Below are 5,251 nucleotides of genomic sequence, written 5' to 3' on the forward strand. Positions count from 1 at the left end.
CAGCTCTGCGTTAGCCCTGCCCACTTCTGCGAATTGTGGTTCATGGTCCGCAAAACGTTTTTATTCTGCCGCGGATTACGGGAGCAGTCATGAACCACCAATAATCCGTTAATTTGATAATTTGACTTCTGCTGTATTTTATTTTGATTGGATCCAAATCCTAAATTGTGTTTTATATATATAGATGCAAGCTGCCCATACTACATAGAATGTATTGCTTTTCATACCCAGGGTCCCTTTTCAATTACCAACAAGAAGATTAAAAGTTAACTGAAAACACGTTTTGCATAACAGTGATCACTGGTTAAAACATCACCCTTGTACACATATTGCACAATACTGCAATTGGAAAACTGACATCAGATGCATGCATATCGGCTCCAATAACAAGCGATATTTTTGTTCTCCCTTTGTCACTGAATCTCTCTATTTTGTATTCGCACATTTTTGTTTCTAGATTTTGTTTCTCTATTCTCCGTGAAAATGCTCATCGAATATTGTTTTATTATACCACACTGTACTCATGCGCTAAATGTACACGATCCGAATGTACCTTCCATGAACATGTGTCGAGTCCACACGAAGAGACTTCCCCCTCTCTGTCCAGTCAGACTGCCACAAACGTGTGTTGGATCTGCTCCCAGCAAACAACATATGCCTAGTCAGCCAATCCTTAACATGGACCAAGTGTGCCAGTCACAATCACGTGTCAAATATCTTCTTTGAATGGCGCTGTTTATAAATCCTCATTGTGTGATGTGAAAACCCGATGTATCCCCCACCCTCGTATTATGGACACAGCTACTAAGCTCTGTATTCACACTTTTTTTTTTTTACACATAGGCTTATATTTTTTTCAATAAAAATGTGCAATTCAGCATATTGCATTTTGACATTGTCCATTGCGTTCCCATTTAAACATGCTTTTGTTTTATCAAACCGATACATTTACTATACATGTGTAGTGACGCAGCGCCGACTGCTGTCTAGCAGCGGCAACTGCGGTGGACGGTTAGCAGCGCACATGCCGTTGAACATATACACGGGTATGCCGGCAGGGCGGAGGAACTGGGGCAAGGGTCACGGAAGACCTCATAGGGAGGCCCCTGGAACCCTCAGGTGGGTTCGAGAAGGGAGGTGCGGCTAGGGCCATGCCGAATAGAATAAAAGCAGCGGAGAGCGAGAACTCCGGGCTGCCGGTTCTGGGAGTGGACTCGTTTCGTCGTCGCTGTCATCGTCGCCGCCTTCGTCGCCGCTGTCTTTGCCCGATCATTGCGCAGCTGGACAGTAGATGGCTGTCTCGGTCGACGCTGTCGGTACAACGCGAGCAGGGTTGTGTCTAGGCTGGGCTGTACGGCAGCATGGTTGAGAGAGAGGAGGCTGGAGTTGGTGTGAACGGATAAATAAAGAGAGAGACGGTGCCTCCTGTAACTACCTCATCTCCGACTGAGTGTGTGTGCCGCACACCACACGCACACACACTCCGGGAGGAAGGAGGACACTACACATGTAACATTAATTGTGTGTATATTTTATAAAAGTTATACGAATTTTTTCAGTTGCATTAGGGATGTAGTCAGGTGGTGCAGTGTTAGAATATATATCTTACAATCCTTAGGTTGCTAGTACAAATCCCGATCATGGATTTACAGTCTTTCATCCCTCTGAGGCCGATGAAAGAAACATAACAGTGGTTTTATTACGGGAAAAAATTGTTGAAAATATTTAAATTACGCCATCTATTTGCTGTGCTGCCACAGACTTTCTACATAGTAACCCTTCAGTTGGATGGCTTATGTACATGATGAAATCTGCGTGATCCACCACCCCCACCTCCAAAGTGCTGCATAATTGACGTGCACCACGATATCATGTCAGTATAGGGACGTGAAAAGGATGAGGAGCATGGAGTTGGAAGGATGAATAGAAGGCTTTAGAGCAGTGATAATTCCTTTACCTCTGGTCCGCAAGCCTGTGGGAAGTGATCCGCAGAAGTGTTGCAGACACTATTTATTTTCTCACAAAACACCATCGTTTTGATTGAATCGTGGTCTGTGAAATGTTTTTGGAAGGCTGCAAGTGGCCGTGGGTTGCAGAGAGGATGCGAACCAATGCTCTTAGAGAAGATGGCAGAATCAGCCAAGCTAGCAATATCAAAGAATGGACCAAGGAGGGGTTGAAACTCATGAGGGAAGAAGCATAGAGCAAAACATAACTTGGAGGCAGCGCCCCAATGAACGTGAAGACCAGTGGAATGAAGAAACCCCACTATAGCATAATTGTGAACAATGTCTTAACAAAGCACTGGATACAAAACTCTAACGTTTCACACAGGGGCGGTTTCTTCATTAGGGCGATTGGGCGACGCACCACCAATGTCATTCAACCACAGAGTCACGCTAGCCGTCACTGTGCCTCTGGATATAGTCCAATCAGCGTCATGCTACGTTCTGTGGAGTACCGCCTCTTTTTGGGCGATTTCCCTCCAGCTGAGAATCGCCCCGAGTGGCCCCATAGACTTACATTCAAAGATGTTTTTTTTCGAACGGGGGCGCTGCAATGCATTCTCTATGGCTTCCGGGAGGGCTCGCCCTAACGTGCTTACGTCATCATACGTGCTTACGTCATCATACGTAAGCACGTTTCATCCAACAATATAATTTGTCGCCACCTAGTGGAATCTTTAATTTAAAAAAAACTCGAGTGGTTTGTTTTAATAGTGAGTATAGAAACAAACAAGATGTATTGTAAGAGTCACTTTATTTTTCATTAATATTAAAGAAGTGAAGTTGCCTTTACATGCTTAAGCTGTTAATTTATCCATTGCATGGGTGGACCTTATCCTTATCAATCATCCAGACATTTGCCCCCCCTGAGAGATTTTGCAGGAGCCGCCACTGGTTTCACATGATACTTTTTATGCATGCGTAATACTGTTTTGTCTTGTATTTTCTTAAGACTTTTTTTAGCAACAAAGAATAACATTTTAAATACAGTTAAATTATATATTTGAACTTAAGCGCGAGTTAAATGGTAGCAATGACATGTACGGAGATCAGAGGAAACTTAAGATTATCTTCAACAAGGCTTGTACTATTGGACCTTCTTGGAGATAGTAAGAGGGCAAGGACATTTAAAACTAAACTCAATGACACGTTTTACGACTTCTCTTGCTGATGTCAGTTGTGAGACTAACAGCCCTAATAAACTGCAGATATGGTACACTGCCATATTCACAACTTAACAATATAGTGCTAAGAATTTTCATATTCATTAAGTTGCATTCAGCAGCAATTCTATTGTTTAAAAATAATACATGTTAAAGTGATGAACAGCAAGATGCAGCGATGTACTGTGGAGTTTCTACAGTATTTGTTTGTGCAGTATATGTGAGCAAGTTCAACCAATGTTTAACTCAGTTTAACACGGAGGGGGTACAAGAACAATAATGCGCTTGCATAATGTGCATGCATAATGTACGTTGCTTACCATATACTGTACATAACCCAACCGCCAATGGATACCTATTGTCATTTAAATGCATTCATTAATCCCTCCCCCACTTCGCGCAAGAAGGGCACACAAGTGATTCTATCACATCTACCCCTATATTTAAGGAACGAAATAGGAGGATTTCTCCACAAATCTGGCTGTCGCCTGATGAAGCTAGTTGTAATTACTGGCAAAACGTCGTACTCAGATTATAAATGTTGTGGCTTTGCTCTCCAACACACCGGTGTGCTGTACCAGTAACGAATTGGCATGTTCTGTTTACGTGACAAACCTTACTAATTGGCTGTGTTGCGTAGTGAAGGATTTAACGACACATTAAAATATTTACGCGATCTCACTGAAAAAACCTGTATCACTATGTGACACGATTTTTGCTCCTGGGTAGTAAGTGTTATTTTCTAATTGCTTATGCCTCAAAAGTATATAAAATTGCTATTATTCCCCACAAACTTTGCTTTTGTGACCAGGACTTTATGTGAAGGAATGACACAAATGCACACGTTTTCTCATTGAAAATAGGTACATTTCTGAATATCAATGTCCTGATCAAAAAAGCAAAGTTTGTGGGGAATAATAGTAATTTTCTGTACTTTTGAGGCATAAACAATTAGGAAATAACACTTCCTACCCAGGAACAAAAAAAGTATACATTTGTTACACAGTGATTTATCAATGTTTAACTCACAGCTTGAACACACGAAGGCGCCTTGGGTGTTCCCAGCAATATATTATTTGCAAATGTGTTTAACTTTGATTAAAGTTACTGCAACATACCGAATGCTGTAATGACAAATATTTAGTAGTTGCAACAACAAAAATCAGTAGCAATCTCCTTGGTTGCACGGTTGGCTACGTTACAGTGCGAAATAGCTTCAAAATACATACATGTGAGAGAATTGATACTTAGCCAAAACAGTGGAGCAGTGGCATGGTTAAAATGTTTGCTGAGTGAACTGGACCTGCGACCCCCACCCCCCTCATCCACCCATCACCAACCTGCACTGACCAGCATGGTAGGGTATGGTCAAACAACCACAACGACGAACACGGGTTGAGAGGCATTCATCCCAACTTATTTTCTCTCATTAAAACCAATATAAGAATAACGATTTTAGAGTGTCAGATAAAAAAAAATCAATATATAACACTTCATGTCATGTCATTATGTCCCATGACTTTTTGGTCGTTGTGGTGTCATTGCTGTTGTCTCTGTCTTCCTCTATTTATTATTGTCCGTAGTCAGCCTTAGATTTGCTTTGTGCAGAACAGCCAGTTCGTTCCACAATGTTGGTCATTCAGTTCTTTGCTATTAACCCTGGCATGATGCCACAACATCATCTTGTGTTCCTGTATGACGTACAGAATGAGTGTTTATTTATTTAGTCTATTCTTGTACTGTATTGCAAATGACTTGCAGTAATCCAAAGAGTTATTCAAAGACGTTGCGCCTATCTGTTGTAGATTATGACTGACAACCCTTTTGTCATTATCGGTCAGAGAGTTCATCGTGACGGTAAAGTAAAACAACAGATAGTCTTTGTCCTCATTAAGTTCTGTGACTATCCACCCAGTTAAGATCTTATTGAAATAATCTACAGGTCATTTTTTCTAACTTATATTGAGTTGCCGCCACTACAAAGGTTATCTATCCACTATCCTTACAACCAAGGCTAGCCTCCTGAAATATTATGATTCAGGAAGACTTACACCTCGTGTTGGCTTCTATAATCGGAAACAC

This window comes from Lampetra planeri, chromosome 1 (genome assembly GCF_965212315.1).
Source record: "Lampetra planeri chromosome 1, kcLamPlan1.2.h2, whole genome shotgun sequence".
NCBI classification, from domain to species: domain Eukaryota; kingdom Metazoa; phylum Chordata; class Hyperoartia; order Petromyzontiformes; family Petromyzontidae; genus Lampetra; species Lampetra planeri.